The 17,426-nt window shown below is 41.3% G+C and overlaps 1 protein-coding gene across 12 annotated transcripts in view; it reads right to left on the reverse strand.

The window, feature by feature from the left end:
- APBB2 (amyloid beta precursor protein binding family B member 2) overlaps nucleotides 1-17,426 on the reverse strand; it is a 416,082-nt gene that overhangs the window by 43,307 nt on the left and 355,349 nt on the right. The window contains exon 1 of one of the 12 annotated variants that reach the window (XM_007496531.3): nucleotides 6,567-6,763. The exons of the other annotated variants lie outside the window; for them this stretch is intronic. The gene's annotated coding sequence lies outside the window, so the exon portion shown is untranslated. Of the gene's footprint in view, nucleotides 1-6,566; nucleotides 6,764-17,426 lie in introns of those variants that run through there. 12 annotated transcript variants of the gene reach the window in all.

Here is a 17,426-nt window from a genome sequence, read left to right on the forward strand (position 1 = left end):
AACCAAGCAAAGAGATCTGAACCTGGAAATGACAGAATCAGGCTAAGTGAAGGCACATATGTCCTGTGGCTGCTCTTGTTTCCCTGCAATTTTCTAGGTCATCATAATTTATTCATCCTTGCACATACATGAATATCCTAAGAGAACTGGGCAAGGCCTCCAGAAGTCTAGCAAGTGCAGTCACCTCAGTTTCTCCCCATCTGCTTATGACCCCAGTTATAGAACTTTTAATGTGCTACCCTGATGGGTCTTTCTAAGAAAGGAAAACACAACACTATAAGCCCAACATTCTCAACATTTGCAAGCGCTCAACACTTAAGTTTTAGGACCAAGGTTCCCCAACAATAAGGAAAGCATTTCAACATTTTGAAGCTTGTAAGCCTAAAGGAAGTATAGAATGAAGCAATTCTGAATGGTGAAAGGAAGAAGACGCAACAAAAACTAAAGGACTTATAATTTGATCTTTTCTAGGCAAAAGGAAAACAGCGTACACAATTCAAAAATGGCGGCCAGCAAATAAAGAAAGTTGTAAAGAAATATTAGGGACATTACAATTAAATCAAAGAACAAGTTGCCACACAATCTTTGATGTTACTCTGACAGTCTAGCACAGTTTTCACATCATCCTAAGGAACAGCGGTACTTAAAGGAAAATAATTTAAATGCAATTACAAAGGATTGGTCATCCAACCGGGCAATGCAAGTACTGATTTCACACAATTTAAGTCAGGAATCTATTACATTTTTCCATTTCCATTGATTCAATAGAGGAGGTGCAATGAGACACAGTGTAAAGGGTATCAGAATTTGAGCCAGGACATCTGAGTCTTGGCTTGGCTTACTGTGGGACCCTGGGCAAGTCATCTCACCTCTTGGTTCCTTGGTGTCTTCTTCGGCTATGAAATGAAGAGAGTGAATTTACTGTTCTCTGCCCAGTATTGTTGTGAAGATTCAAAGACATCCAGTGCTTTTGTAAAATGTGAGGCTCTGCCACCTAAACTGGGATGGCCACACAGTGGGGAAAATGCTCCTTCATTCTAGCTATGGCCCTAAGCTGAGTTAAATAAGCTTTCAAAATAATGTCAGTAAACCCCCAGAGAAAGAACTGTTTGGAGTTGGAATGCAAATAAAAGCATTCAATCTTTCACTTGTTTATTTGGGTATATGTTTTGGGATTTTGGTTCAATAAGATTAGTCACTTACAAAAATGAATAACATGGAAATATGTTTTGTGTGATAATACATGTACAATCCAGATTGAATCACCTGCCAGCACTGGGAAAGGGAAGGGAAAGGAGGGAGGGAGGGAGGGAGATAAATTCAGACACGTAACTTAGGGAAACTTATGTGGAAAAAGCCAGCAGCTATCAGAGGCGGACCTTGAATCCAATTCTGATTCCCAAATCATCCTTTATCGCTCTACCAAAATGCCTCTTCCTAATAGCAATAAAACAAGTAAATAAAGGGACAGTGTTGGGAAGAAATCTTGTACTAAAATACCCAACTCCTATGTTAGACTGTTCCTTATCCCCTGGCACAGTAAAACAAATGCAATCAATTTTCTGCCTGGAGGTGGCATCCTTGGTATGCTTCACTTTTTGGTACACTGGAATGAACAAGCTGCTCTAAGGTGAATATAAGAATGTAATGTGCATATAGAAAAGGGAAAAAAAAGGAATTGGAATCAGAAATAAAATCTTAACAAGTGGAAAATGACAAATCTAATTTCACGCATATAGAAATTGATAGTATAGTCTAGGAGTTGATATTGTTTTAAGGGAGAAGAGCCATTTTTGGGGGGTAGTTTTGGAATTTAAAAAAAGTACACCTGCAAATCTTAATTGATGACAGACAAAATTCATGCCAAACTCACATATTCTAATGGATGTATTTTAATTATTCAATTCATGTGAGTTAATATAATTCAATAAAAAAAGAGCCTATGATGTTCAAGGCATTAAACTAAATCCTGGGGACAGAAAAACAAACAGAAAAGGAACTGTTCTCAAGAAGCTCAAGTTTTACTTTCAACTAAGGAAAAGAAGCCCAAGAGAGGCAAATCAGTGCTACCCCCTCACCTGCTACTTTGTGGCATGCTTTATGCGGGCTTGAAATTTCTAAACTCCAAAAATATTTCAGAGACATTACAAAAATACTTCCTGTCTTCTGGCTGAACTGAGTTTCTAACTATATATTTTTAAGTCCTTTTAGTCAAAAGAAAGGACTTAAAAATATATCGTTTGAGAGCTGGACATCAGGTTAATTCCTGGTCTAGCACTTCTTATTAAATAGCTTATAAATCCACTTTTTTTGAGCACCTTCCTTTTATAAGTACAGAAGCAGTCTTAGTTTTTTTTATGTCCCTGGAACTACCCAGAACAATGTTTAGCACTTTAGGAGCACTCAATAAATTTTCTTGTGTAGCTTTTTTCAACATTCAATACTTTTTTCAAGTATTCAAATAGGCATCTGACCAAGTATTTTATACTTAGAAGATGGAGAGAAGTAGACCGGATGACGGTATAGAGAATGGTGGTGAAAAGGATAAATGTCAGCCTGGAGAGAAGGAAGGGGAAGGAAAGGGGGAGGGAATCTGGTGGAACGCCACAGGATTCTATCTTTGGCTCTCTTCTGTTCAGCATTTGTATCCGTGACACAGATGAAGGCATAGATGGCAATCTCTGTTGACACACAAAAGAGGGAGAAACAACCAGGGTCCTGGGTTGGAAGGATGGACCAAAGCTAATAAAATACATTGAGGAGATTGATTAAAGAAATGAAATAGAAAGTTCTTAGGTTCAAATAAATTAACTGCAAGAGTACAGGCCTGAGGAAGCATGTTAAAAATACTTTTTAAAAACCTATTTATGAGGAAAAAAGCCTGGAAGTCTTAAAGGCCTGTAGTTTGGCATGGCAGACAGACTGATGGAATTTTAGGCCGCAGTAATACAAGGTGGCTAAGGGGACAGAGCCCTGGGTCTGGAGTCAGGAAGACTGGAATTCAAATCTGTCTTCAATCACTCAGTGTGTGACCCTGGGCAAATCACTTAAGCTCCCTTTGCCTGGAGAAGGAATTGGCAAACTCCAATTGGAAATTGGAAAAATTGGAAAACCCCGAATGCAGCCATGAAAAGTCAGACACCATTGAACCCCCAAAGCATGGGGCACAGGACTGGGAAGATTAGGGCTCTGCTGTCTTTTGTTCTGGGCAGGTCATATCTGGAAGAGTGTGTTCAGTTCTGAATTCCAGGAGGCCGACAAGCATTTCTTTAGGGATCTCCTAGGCGCCAGAGACTGTGCTAAATGCTGGAGGTGTCCAGAAAGGCAAAGGACTGCCCCTGCCTTCGAGGAGCATCCACCCTAACCGGGTAGACACACACAGGATAAAACGGGGGAAGAGTCGTAGGAGAAAGGTACTAAAATTAAGAAGGCATTTCCGAGACTCTGGGAAGGATATTCATAAGCAAGGGGGCATTGAAACATTTTATTTACCAGAATTTGGTGAGGGAGGCCTGGCTCGACGGCGGCTCATCTGAAAAAGACTCGGGGGTGTAAGAGGACCATAAGCACCCTCCCGGATGAGGCCAGAATGGTCTTGAGCCACATTCTCAGAGCAAGGGGCTGGGGGCAGCGAGGAGCCTGGAGGGCTCACAGTTTGGAGCATTCTGTCCGATGTGGTGGAGCACATTCTGGGACGGCCAAGGGCCTTGAATGCAGAGGAGAAAGCCTTCAGAGGCCCTCTGCTCGAGCCCTGTTACTCCCCAGAAGAGAGAAGCGAGGCCAGGGAGGTGAAGGAGGTGCTTCAGGTCACCCGAGCAGTAGGAAGCCCTCAGGACAGGCTTTGAGCCTGGATCCACTGACTCTGGACACAGCTTTTCTCACGGTACCCCAATGCCATAGGAAGCCCCACTAGAGGAACCTGGGGGCGTTTAACTCTAAGACAAGGCTGCAGGACCTGAAGGACGATCCCATGGAAAGGCAGTTAGACGCATTCTCTTTAGCCTTCAAGGGCAGAACGGGGAACAACGGATAGAACTGGCACTGAGGCGAGCAGCCCCACAACGAGGATGGTCCAAGAATAGACAGAACTGCCCTTTGATTTAGGGGTGCTGTCTGTGGCCGTGCGGATTCTCTCTCCGAGGCCCACCATCAGCTCCCCGCCCCTCCCCACCTTCCCACCAAAAAGAAAACAAAAAATTGAAAAACAAAACAAAATGAGGCATGTTTTAGCTTGGAAAAGAGAAAATTAAGAGCCTATAGGATGGCGATCTTCAAATACGTGCCAAAGAGCTGTCCTAGAGAGACTGCCTTCCCCTGCTGTACCCCGGCCTAAAAGTCAGAACCCGGCACAAGGGGTGTCGGACAGAGAAGCCAAGTTCAGCTTGACCAAAGGAAAAACTTAGAACGAGCCTAAAATGTAGCCACCTAAGGCTGGAGAATGAGGGGTATCACCACTGTGGAAGGTTTTTAAAGTAGAAACTGGGTATAGGCTGGGGGTTTCGGTAATGGGGGCTCTTCCCAGGGACTGCCTGGGATCTCTGAGGGCTTCTCCAATACTGAGATTAGGAGATGGAGCAGCCCCATGGTCGGGGACTTGTGGGAATGGCAAGTAAACAGGAGAGATGTGATTCGGGTTCGAGTGGAGGACTAAGGCTGCTCCAGACATGCCGGTGGCTAACAAGACTTGGCGGGGGTCTCTGAGTAGCCAGAGGGGTTAGGATACAAAGGGGAGCAAGCACGTTTCTGTGCTCGTCAAAGGCAACCAATAAATGACATGATTTGGCCTTTTCTCTATGGAAAGACTCCATTTAATCTCTTGATACAAATCACTTTGACCACAAAAGCTTCATTGTTTATGCTGTCCAGTGAATGCTCTGACACTCTTCACAAACAGTCATTTACAGCAATTTTCTAAATAAAAATTTTGGAAATGACTGAAGTGTCCAGGAATTCCTTCTAACTGAAAACAGCAACTAAAAGGAACACAGAAAAGCTTACGAACTGCTTTTTTAATAATCCAAGATCAAAGCTGTTTGATAGTGGAGGACTAAGAAAACAGAAATGAGTAGAGGCATCAGGAAAGCGGGCAGAAACTCGCCATTCACGTTACAAATCACACCCAAACGTGCAGCTGCAGTTATAAAAAGAAAAGATTAATGGGATTGCCTCTTCCGCCTTCTCTCATCCAGTGCAGTAATGAAGATTCACGGCTAGACATCAATTAGTGAATCAATGTGTGCACCGGGTTGTAATTATCAGTAGAGGGATACCGAGATGAGAGAAAAGGGGCAGTTCCCTGGGGACCTGATCCAGTGTTTTAAGCAATGGTTAAATCTTGAAGTTTCTTTTCCAATTAGAAGAACTACACTGGTTCATGTACATTGAAAATACAAGCAACACTATAAAATTAAATCAAATAGTTTATCTTGGTTATTGTTTTATAGAACTGTATCAAACATCATTTAATATTACTAAATACATAACAAAAAAAAAAAGAATTACAAAGCTTAAGAATGGATTGCCAAAATAATGCATTTTTCCCACTCCTGTACCTGAAAAACCCCACATTTATCCTCAGCGGTCATCTCCGGTATATTTCCATCGATGTATCTATTTGCCCAGATGCAAAGGTCTAACCATAAATAATAAGAAAATACCCCAAGGCTCTTTGAAATGCCCATTTTGAATCAATCAACAATAAAACCAGTAACCACAGCTTCCTGGGGAGCTGGAGAATTGGAAGGAAAGATTAATACTTCTATCAGCAGTGCTCCTGTGAAGATTCCAACTACTTCTGCCATTCTTGTACCACTTAAAAAAGTAGTATCTTGAGATGATGAAACAGAGAAGCTGCCATGTGCTGGTGCCCACTCTCGTTCTCTCTCTCCCTCTGTCTGTTTTCCTCTCTCTCTCTCTCTCTCTCTCTCTCTCTCTCTCTCTCTCTCTCTCTCTCTCTCTCTCTCTCTGTGTCTCTGTCTGTCTGTCTCTTTTCTCTCCCTCTCTCTGTCTCTGTCTCTGTCTCTGTCTCTGTCTCTGTCTCTGTCTCTCTCTCTCTCTCTCTCCCTCCCTCTCTGTGTCTCTGCCTGTCTGTCTCTTTTCCTCTCTCTCTCTCTCTCTCTCTCTCTCTCTCTCTCTCTCTCTCTCTCTCTCTCTCTCTGTGTCTCTATCTGTCTGTCTCTTTTCCTCTCTCTCTCTCTCTCTCTCTCTCTCTCTCTCTCTCTCTCTCTCTCTCTCTCTCTCTCTCTCTCTCTGTGTCTCTATCTGTCTGTCTCTTTTCCTCTCTCTCTCTCTCTCTCTCTCTCTCTCTCTCATTCTCTCTCTCTCTCGTCTTCCTCTGTCTCTCGCTTGGTCTCTCTCTCTCACACACACTCTTCTGCTAGCACTGCCTTGCTGAAGGTAGTTAAGGTGTCAAAAGCCCAAGACGCCCTTTGTCACACAAGGAACTCCCATCGCTTAGCAGCAGCCCCCAGATCTTCCCATTAATTTCCTCTGCCTTGCAAAACACAGTAGACAAAGGCGATTACTCTACAGAAGTGGTGGGTTGCCTTTTCTTTCAAAAGACTTACCTTTTAATTGCAGCAAATGCAGAAACTGCATAGCAAGCCCAGCAGATCTGAAGGCTTAACTCCACAGTTCTGTCACTCTGAAGCGTGCGGCACCGGCAGGTGAGGATGCCAAATGCTCATGCTTCCCCGCTGTTCCAGGGACTCAGATGACCCATTCTGAATCCCCCCAGAGAACAGCGCCTCATTCATTTTGTATCAAGTTAAACAAAACCGTGTCAGCTCCAGCTCTCCTCCCGGGGGTTCTCCCGCCCTGCCCTGCCCTACCCACTCAGTGTAGAGGGGGGCCGTGCTGATTGGGCGCAGCTGGGAGCCACCAGAGGCATGTTTTCCTCAGCCGTACTTGGTTAGGCAGAGGAGAACTCTGGCTCTTTCGTGGTTCTGGGAGGGGGAAAGGCAGGGAGACTAGAGAGTTCAGGAAAATGATGTGGATTTTCCTGTGATGCTTGACACTATCGGGCACCCCCTTTTGAGTTCTGGGAGGCTTAAAATGTGCACTTTAGCCATATCAAAAATGCGGTATCCTCTTTTGGAAAGTTGAGCCCAGAGGGGTCAGGTTCCTAAAATACACAACCGCCACTTCAAAGGAAATGGTAGGGAACCAGTATCAGAATATCTTTGTGCTAAACAATTGAAAGTGAATTGCAATAAGTTTAATAATTTCTTAAAAAAACAAAAAACAAAACAGCCTTTACCTTCTGTCTTAGAGCCAATACTGAGTAAGGGCTAGGCAATGGGACCACACAGGTCCCATTATATCCGAGGCCAGATTTGAACCTGGGATCTCTCGTCTCTAGGTCTGGCTCTCAACCCACTGAGCCACCTAGCTGCCATCTGATTTAATAAATTCTAATGAACTAGATTCGAATAACAAGCAAATTTAGGCTCATACTGAGTGGGATTTTTCAAATAAAGGATTCTGCTTGGATCTCACATCTTGTACTCGTCTGCCAAGCCCATTCTTTCATGAAGGCATCCTTTGTTTCCAGGGGAATCCAACCCCTCTCCCCAACACCTCTCCCTCAATTCTATGTGGCTGCTGAGCAGCACCCTTCCCCCCTCCCTTCCCCCCCCAGGGCCTATAGTGACAAAACTGGCCAAGGGAGAACACTTAAAATGCTTAGCCAGGGCCAGGAGGGCTAAAAAGGAAATCCCAGGGCTCTGCTTCTCATAGGGAGTCTTTTCCCTTTCTTGTTCTTTTCTCCTCTCTTCATTTGTTTCTGTGCAAGAATTAGCTATTCAACCGTTCATTTCTAAATCCCAGGGAGCTTCTACAGGCCAACAGAACCATTCTGAATAACTGGCAAAGCAGGATTTGAATTTTGTTTTTCTTGTAAAGAAGAAACAAAAGCAGACACTGGTAGCCAAAGGGAGAGTTTCTTATTTCAAGTATCTGTACTTTAAACAAGGCAAGTACCTCTCTACACAGTGCCACCCAGTGTAGTAGATAGGGGATGTGCCCCTGGGTGAGTTACTTAGCTAAGCCTCCCTGTGCTCACAGAGTCTAAAGATACCTAAACTACTAATCTCAGAGGGCTGTTGTGAGGATCAAATGAAATTAAGTATGGGGAATACTTTGCAAATCTTTAAGCTATTATCATTATGGAGAGAACAACCTTTCCATAACTGGACAGAGTTCCTGGGTCCCAAAACAAAAGTATCCATTGTGGCCTCCCCATGGTCATCCTGGAAATGAGCCTGTCCAAATGGAGCCAGGTTCTTCATCTCAGAGGAAAGATAGGAGTCCAGACCTTTTTGAGCTCAGAAGGATTTGCCTGAGCTAGTAAACCAATATAGGAATAGACTTCATGAACCCAGTCTGACTTGTGCACAATGAGGAAGTTTTGTGAAAGGGAATTTTTTGTTCTCTTTGTCTATTCTGATTTCAGACTTATGAAAGGGAATCCTTTATTTCCTTTGTCTATTTTGAGTTAAGTACCCCTATATAGTACCTCACTAGATTGTGAAAGACAGGATTAATCCTCCTTTGCCTACCTTTTTATTGAATCAACACAAGCTTGAACTAGGTGGAAGAGCTCGAAACCCTCTTAGAGAATTCACACCCTCAAAAACTCAATCAGCCAGTAAACTGTGAACCCTTTTGATGAGAATTTACCCCTCCAGAATGTGAGAAGTGGATCCCACAGATACTGCTCCCCCTGGGCAGTGTCTAGGCAGTTTGGAAACTGTGATTGGCCCCTGTGAAGAAGGGAAGGGATAAGAAGCTACCATAAAAGGCCCTGAATTTCTAGGGCTGAGAGAAGTCAGTTTCAAGAAGGAAGTCAGCTTCAAGAAGGAAGTGGGCTTCAAGAAGAAAGTTGGCTTCAGGAGTCATCTTCAGCTCAAATCATCATCTTGACCTACCTCTTAGAGAGAACTTGGGTTAGTGAATAGCTGGCTTTCCTTTCCTGTCTTCTGGAGAGAGTTTAATCCCAGCTGAAGGCCAACAAGTCCTGGCTGAGTCAAGCACTAGAGAAATATTAGATAGACAGGCTAATGTCTACTCTACCTTTCTGTATTTCTCTACTTTCACTTTCCACTTCTTTTGTAAATAAAAGCTATTAAAAGTCATTTAGACTTTGAGCAATAATTTAAAGTATTATGAAATTGGTGACTACCATATTATTTGTAATTTTCATATATTTCAGTCAAATCATTACAATTTAATTCCTAACGTTTCAGAAGATGACTTTAGTGGAAGAATTCTGATCATGGGAAACTTCTGCCAAATTGAACCCACCAGAAGCTTGCTGAAGGCATACTAAACCTCCCTTTTAAATTCTCGTATTGTGAGAGGTGACTAACCCTTACCTTATAATTGTGATATTGGCAGCTTTTGCATGGGCAGTTGTACTGGCTAGGAGAAACATGATTTGATTAGTTGTTGGCAAAACGTATTAGAGAAAGTGCCTTGACTCTGGTGTCTAAAGATCTGGCTGGACCCCAGTCTTGCTCCAGCATTTCATTAGCTGGGTGATTCTGGCCAGCTTGGCCCTCCTGAGATTTGTCTTCCCCATTTGCAAAATGGGGTAATAGTCATAGCTCTACCTTTCATAATATCATGGATTTAAAGCAAGAAGGAATTTTAAAGGTCATCCTGACTAATCCTCTAACTTTATCAGTGAGGAAGCTCAAAAGGTTGGTATGAACAAAGTTTTTGGTGATCCTTCCCATGCTCCACAAATAGGAATGAGTACTATCGATTGATGGGATGTTTTTCTCCATATATAGCAACATCTCACTTGTCCAGAAGTGACCTCAACTATCTAGAAAACAATCCAAATCTCAGAAGTAATAAAAAATATCCCACCGGACAAAGCAGATGTCTCAAAAATCCATGTGCTTTAAGCTTATGAACTTTACATGTGGGCCAGATTTATAGCCACTGAACTTACTTGAATTTTGTTTAAAATAAGATACAACATATGAGTGGTTTTCAAAAGAACTGCAAACTATTAACTGCATCAAAGTTTGTTCTAAATTACTAAAAATAAAAAGAATTGCAAATCAGAACAACTCACATCCAACAAATCGGCAGATAGCAAAAGATGGAAAGAGTCAGTGTTGACAGGAATGTACAACTGGTCCATTGTGAATGGAATTGTGAACTGGTCCAAATACTCCCAGAAAGCAATTCAGAATTACAATAAAAGTTGCTAAACTGCCTGTATCCTTTGGCTAAGAGATCCTTCTGCCAGGCTCATATCCCAAGGAAGTCAAAGTCAGAAAGAAAAGTCTTACACAGAAACTACTCAGAGCAGCCCTTCCTGTGTCTGCAGAGCTGGAAACAATGCAGATGTCCACTCCCTGATGAACAGCTGAACTAACTAGGGGTCCATAAATAAGGAATATCACACATAACATTGCCAGAAATTATGAATATAAAAAATTCAGAGCTATATGGAATGACCTAGAAACTGAGGCAGCATGAAAATAGGCAGAATCAGGAAAACAATCTATTGAAGTGATTACAACAATGTCAACAACAACAACAAAAAGGAAAATGAGCTCTGTGTAAATATAATGACCAAAAAGGTTGGCCCTAGAGAATAGCTGAAAGAAAAAAAAAAGAAAGGTATATCCTGTTCTCCTTCATGCCTTTGCAGAGATTGGGGACTACAGAATGGGGTGCTTGGGAATGGGGTGCACTGGTTTGCCAGACTCAGGTGAGGTGATGATGGTTTTGCTAAATTGCTTCTCTCTTTTTTTTCCTTAAATCTTTGTTAGAAGGGATGGCTTTGCTATATAGGAAAAACAGGAACAAATATTTTCAGAAAGGAAGTGAAATAGAAAAAATTAATAAAACTGTTTTAAACCACACTCAAAATTGAAAAGAACAACCAATGAGCTTGGTTATCTCCTTCCCCAGGAAAAAGCACATTTAGAAAATGCAGACTGGGAGAAGGATGAGGCTGACAGAGGCAGGCACATTGACAGCAGTGAGTAGTGACAGCTGTCAGTGAGGGGGAAACTATAAAAAGCACCAAGTTAAAGTACAGTTAATTTCAGACAGGGAAGACCTTATTGCAGGGTCAAACAGACCTGCATGCTTCAATGGCTTATGAGACTTATCATATGATTCAGCACAGCTGCTGTTAAAAATCAAGGAAAAATTAAATTATGTTCAGTATTCTCTGTTAATCCTTCCAGCATCTTATCACAGCAGAGAAGTGACCCTGGGTTTGCAAAGATGGTGGCAGTGATGTCCAAGCCCCGAATGGTCCTTCATCAAGCTGGAAAGGCTTCCAGGACAGGCCAGTGACAGACTGTCTACTGTCTACTGCCCAAGCCCTTGTCTAACCAAGTTTAGAGAGACTCATCCCCCGGAGGATGAATGTTTTAACCAGTCAGATTCATGGAGAGATTCTACCCAAAATATGGAGAGACTGTCTTCTGTTGTTTCAAAGACCACAATGAATAATGACTTGATTTACCCATGAATGAAGCACAAAACCATCAGCCTTCCTCTTTCTTCCAGAGTCCTTGAAGTCCAGTGGCAAGACAAGATAAAAAGTCAGGACAACTGGTGATGGCCCAGGATGTAGGGAATGACTGTGGCATCTCTGTCTGATGCCTGGTCAAACTCTACATGCTCAGCTGCCTTCATGGCCCTTGGAACAAATTGTTCTCATTCATCCATTTGGCCAAGAGAAGTCCTCACACGCTTTGGAGAGATATCTTTAACAGGTTTAAAGCCCGTTGACTGCCCTCACCTTGGTTTGGCCACAGACTTTCTAGACAGTAAGGCCAAGATGTGGCCTCTGAGAGTCACAGGTGGGAGAACTGGGTGTTAATGGATATTACAACTCTGAAACACCTTAAGAAGCTGCCACAGTCCCAGGAACTTATGATTACAAATTTGACAGCCCAGCCACCCAAAACACCTCTCGCGCTCTCATCCACATTAGGAAAGACAAGAAATAAACACGGATGTGTGCAGAAGTGGGGGATTATGGGTATGGAACATGGCAGATGCTATTAGATTCACATGGTGTGACCTCTTAAAGCAAAATAATTGACATCTAAGAGGGGAGTAGAACATGTAATACATTTTAGAAAGACTTTTATCAGAACTGGATAAAATGAGAGTAATGGCACTTGAAAGAAAAAATCCTCAGTTATCTGGAAAATTCAGTTACAGTAAAAATATTATTCCCTGAAGATACAGGATTAGTGGAGCCTTTGCTATAAAAACAACTTATGTTATAATAGGATTGTACTTAATTATTATCCCTCTCCCCACTAAATTGTCAACTGCTTTCAGGTTTGTGATAATTTCAAGTAAATTATGAACCAATGAATGAACAAAAAAAAACAATATATAAAAGTATATGAAGTTCTAATAAGGGTGAAATATGTTTGTAGCAACATCAACAAATAAGTAAATAAAGCCCTTTCCCCTCCTCCATGAAAACCTAAATGAAAATTCAATCAGCATACAATGTCTCCAAAATAGCTTAGAAAAATCAATTTTATCTCAGCCAGACCTGCATTTTAACTGGATAATAACAGCTACATTATGTTTCCTTATGCATGTACAACAGCTACAATCCAATTTCAATTTGTTTGATTAGATGGGTATAAACATTAAGCAAGGAAGTCACGGTGCCTTAACAAAATAATGTTCACACTGCTAGCTCATTACAGAACAAAAAAAACACTGTGATCTACACTGAATATACAAATATGAATGAGAAGGGATATAAAATGCAACCATAAAAACTCCTTTGAGCTTATAATGAACAACCTTAATGGCTATTCTATGAAGTCGCTGGCCAGCCACACTGGACGGAGGACCAGGCTTCCAATCCTGGCTCAGGCACTGATTATCTAGGCGGTGACTCTGCTCCTTTTGACTGCAGGGCTCATTTGTAACACAAACACAAAGCCATTGGACACGATGGCTCCCGACTTCCCTTTCAGTTCAACATATTGGATCCTATGAATACTTTTTCCACTTTAGCTCAAAGGAAGTTTGGATCAAGTCAAACATTTGTCTCATGACTCCAGAATCAGGATCCAGATGACTTATTTAAACATTGACGATTTATTATCTATCAATGGTCCTGTTATTGTTCAGCCATGTCCAACTCAACATGACCCCATTTGGAATTTTCTTGGGGAAGATACTGGGTGGTTTGCCATTTCCTTCTCTACCTCATTTTATAGATGAGGAAACTGAGGCAAATTGGGCAAATTGACTTGTCGAGGGTCACAAAACTATTGTCTGGGGCTGCATTTGAACTCATTTCTTCCTCATTCCAGGTCTCATGCTCTATCTACTGTGCCATCTAGCTGCCCTGCCAATGGTCCTAGTCCCTTGTAGAACACTTAGTTCTCCAATTCCCAAATTTCCAATAATGTCATGTATGGACAGCTGGCTCTTAGGGTACTGATTATTCCTGTAAATTCCATGAAGCAGGTCCCAGTCCTGGCTTTGCCTATAGCAGGCACCAAATAACTATGAAGTAAATGCATCTTTCTTGTAATTACAAATGATAACACTTAGTGTTTTGATTCCACGATCAGAGCAATTTCCAGGAGAAGAACATAGTGGAGGATGGTCAATGGTGGGGCCAGTCCCACTGCAAGCTAAGAGAGAGAAATGCAAAGATAGTGATACACATCCACCCTTTCTGGCATGTTTGCTCATTCATTCATTCATTCATTCATTCATTTATTCATTCATTCATTCAGTTGGTTGGTTAGTTTATCTTTCTGATAAATTGTGCTTATTTCTGAAAGTTATAACAAAGAAACAGAGAAGTAGACAGAATTCTAGGCTATGTGTGGTATAAGGCTGTCCTTAGGAAATTGTCTTCCTGGTCAGAACAATAAACAATAAATGAACTGAATGCAGAAGATTTGAGGCTTATAAAGATACATAGCAATGGAAAAACAAAGGATACTCAAAGCAGATTGTAGATCACACTTACTAGAATTCTTATATTCTTATATACAGGTGAGATATGGAGAGCTGTTATTCTAAATATTGATCTATTAGTTGTTTTTTAAAATATTTATAACATTCCTCCATATCTTTTCCTCAGGTAAGTCTGGTAGGATCAATATTTTCTACCAGAGGTTCTCTACATCCTGACACCCTTGGAGCTGGGCTAGGGTTTCCTAATACTGTGTACCACCCCCTCCCCTATTCAATTCCGGCTAATTTTCTCTTAAAAGACATTGAAATTGTCTTTAAGCAAGTCTTAGAGGTTTCTTTGGCTCAGAGGACTAAGGATCTGGTCAGTTATCTGCAGATTCCTGGTCACACAAAAGCATCAAAGAAGTCCTTCCATTCAGAGTTGGCTGTGTCAGGTGAGTTACCTGCCGACCAGACTCATTTCTGCATGGACACATAGGATAGAGCACCATCAAAGAAGGAGAGAATATCCAGGAGAAAAAGGCAATCGACAGTCTCAGAAGCTGGAGAGAGCTAAAAATAGGACGATTATTAGGACATCTCAATAGTTTACAGAGAGCCCTTTAAGGTGTGCAGAGTATTTTCTATACATTTTCACATCAGAGCCTTTCTACAGCTCTGTGAGAAGATGTCCATTTTATAGATGAAGAAACGCATCCTCAGAGAAGTTAGGTGATTCATCCAGGACCACAGAGCTGTCAGGTGGCCTGACACAAGTCCTACAGAATTCCAATCTAGGGCTTCCTGACTTTGAGTCAATCCACTATACTTGGTCATCAGTTATTATTAGTTGAGCTCACTCCTAACTTTTGAGAGAAGTTTCAGTAGAGCGATGGGATTGAACAGATCTATTTATCCAACCGTCATCTTTCTGCTCCCCTCCATCTCCATCTTCACATCTCCAAATGCTTAGCAGGAATTCCAAACTGGATCTTAAACTCAACACGTCCAAACTGTATCTCTTCCTCCAAAGTCTCTCCTCCTTTTTGAACTTCACCTTGTGGCCTAGATAACACCCTCTACCTTTCATTCTCACCTCCTAAATCCATATTCAATCTGTTGCCAAGTTCTGTCAACTCTACTTTCTCAAGTCTTCCCAGTACCTTCCCATCTCCCCTCGGAGACTGTCACCACCCCCATGTAAGGTGCTCATCACCTCGTACTAGGACCACTGCACTAGCCTGTCATGACTGAGTCTACCTGTCTCAGATCTCTCCTCCACACTCCAGGTTGTCTTTCATCCCTGCCAAAGTGACCTTCCTAAAGCCCAGTCTGAACCACATCACACTCTATTCAGTGAATTCAGTGGTACCCCTTTATATTTAGAATCCTGATTTCTCTTGGTGCCTTGCCAATTGAGCATCGCTGGCTCTAAGATATCTTCTAAGGGTTTTTCCTTGCCAATGGAAAAGGCGTCATGACATAGGGTTTCCCTTTAGTCCCTAAATTAAACCCCACTCCCTTCTCATTCATTTTTAAGCAAGTTGGGGGGAAAACATCAAGTACACCAGGAGGTATGGTCATGGGGGAGTCTTTGGCTATCCAAAGGGCTCAGGTAAGATGTAGCAGCATTCCAGAGAGGCACTCAGGCTATCCAGGACATTTTATCATAAAAATTAGATGGAAGTTGGGATAAAATGGTACCTTTCCCCTCTATATATTTAGTGATAATCTATTTTGTTGTCACATCAAACTTTAAACTTCTAGTTATGAGACACTGTCACTGTGAATTAACTCTTGCATACCATTTATATTATATTTAAATTAAATATTATCATATCTAAATATTACATATATTTCTATTAATGCAGGTATCTGCATTAGAAACTTCAGCAGCTGAGATGATTTCAAAGGGTCTTTAAATGGAATCGATTCAGGGTTTTTTTTTTCTATTATAGAAAAATAGCGTAATGTAGAAAAAATATGTGCAATATAGGAAAAGAAAGCAAGAGTTACCACCTCTAAACTTTCTTTAAGTGGCACAAAAGTCATTAATAATAGTCATTGATAGCTGTATTTCTATAGTGCTATAAAATTTGCAAAGCACTATAAATGTTACCTCATTTTCTTCTTCCAATAATCTTGTGGGGTAGGTGCTAGTATAGTATATTCTCCACTGAATAGATGAGGATAATGAGGCAGACTGAAGTTAAGTGACTTTCCCAAGGTCACACAGCAAGGAATGGTCTGAAATAGGATTTGAACTCATGTCTACCTGACTCCAAGTCCAAAGTTCTTACTATAATTCATTGTTTCCTAATATTTCTTTTGAAAAACAGCTTTCATTAAGGTCTTTTATTTTTTTAAAATAAGTTATTTCTTACTACTTTAACCAAAGTAATCTGATCTTTTTCCTTACATAAGACTTTAAACTTCTAGATGTGTGAGTGCTACTCCGAATTCCAACTTTAAAAATGCCAAGTGGGGAAATGCAAGTGGAAAATGCATTAGAGAGAGGCTGGAGATGGGCTTTCTATTTATTCCTTGAGTTACCACCAACCAATCACAAATTGCAAACGCCAGGACCCACTTCCTCTTAGATGCCTTCGTTGACTGACTTTATATTGTTTTCTCTCCATTTTTCATTCTCTAGATTTTTTTTTAATGTATCTACACTTTATAACACGTTCAGCGCAACAAACATCCATTGAACACCTTTAAGGCGATGAAGGAGAGAGAATGATAAATAAGCCCTAGCTTAACCTGGCCCTAATGGTGCTTATGATCAATAAGTTTGTAAAATCCCAGAAGAAAAAGGGAGCTACAAAAATAGAGAAACCACAAGTCCTGGATTTTCTTGCCTTCAAGAAAAGGAAATGAGCTTTGACAAAGGGATATACTTCATCAAATCACTGGAATGCCCAAATGCAGCTGCAACCTCATAGATATGGCTATTGCCTCCAGCCATCTAGATCCCAGCCTGCCCATATTCATCTCATATATCTATATCTATATCTATCTATCTAAAAACTCTTGTCCACGTCTTTCCATAATTTCACCCCAGCAGATACACCCAACATTGCTCAATTTTTGCTTTAGAAAATAAAGGGCACCAAGCTACCAGAGTAGATGAGTGTTTGTTGAATGAACTTGGTCAAAGACAACCAAATCTCCTTCAACCAGTTTCTCTAATAGCTACTCTCACAACGTGGGAGTCAATTTACCAATGGATTTTCCCAACCTTGGTTTGAATCTGATCCTTCCAGTGTGATCTTAGCCAAGACTCTTGACCTCTCTGGCCCCTTTCCCTCATATTTAAGATGAAGAAGTTGGGCCAGATTACCCTCAAGATCCCTTTTATTTCTATGTCTACGAATTCCATCACTATGGAAAGACTTACATGACTTCTCAGGGGCAGATACTCATTTAATTCAAGCAATTTTTTTTTTTTTTTTTGCTGGGAGCATTATAATGAACAAAGAAATAACAAAGAAATATGT

The sequence above is a fragment of the Monodelphis domestica genome, chromosome 6, assembly GCF_027887165.1.
Source record: "Monodelphis domestica isolate mMonDom1 chromosome 6, mMonDom1.pri, whole genome shotgun sequence".
NCBI classification, from domain to species: domain Eukaryota; kingdom Metazoa; phylum Chordata; class Mammalia; order Didelphimorphia; family Didelphidae; genus Monodelphis; species Monodelphis domestica.